Source organism: Mustela erminea, chromosome 11, assembly GCF_009829155.1.
Source record: "Mustela erminea isolate mMusErm1 chromosome 11, mMusErm1.Pri, whole genome shotgun sequence".
In the NCBI taxonomy this organism is placed as follows: domain Eukaryota; kingdom Metazoa; phylum Chordata; class Mammalia; order Carnivora; family Mustelidae; genus Mustela; species Mustela erminea.
Window position 1 is genome coordinate 5,520,745 of NC_045624.1, and position 391 is coordinate 5,521,135.

Consider the following 391-nt stretch of genomic DNA (forward strand, 5'->3'; position numbering starts at 1 on the left):
CGCGGCCAGTTAGTGGGCGGGGTTAGAGGGCGGGTCGGAGGAACATGTTATGGGCGGGGCTAACATGGGGCGGGGGGTGATGACGGGGTGGGCTGGGCTAAGACGGGACGGAGCGGGGCGGAGCCAAGTGGAGGGCGAGGGGGCAGGGCCTACGGGAAGCCTCCAGCCCGGGATGCAGCCGCGGCGGGGGAGATTCCCCGGCCGCCCCTGCGGGGCGGGACGGGGCGGGACGGGGCGGAACCTCAGACCCGGCCCAGCTTGCTCGACTTCCGAGGAAATTTCCCCCGACTTCATTTCTCCAAAAACTTTGAGAAAAGCCCGCGGGCGTTCTAGGAAGAACCCTTTCCCCCGCAGGGCGGGTCGTCCCCTGAATGCCCGGGTCTTCCTCCCG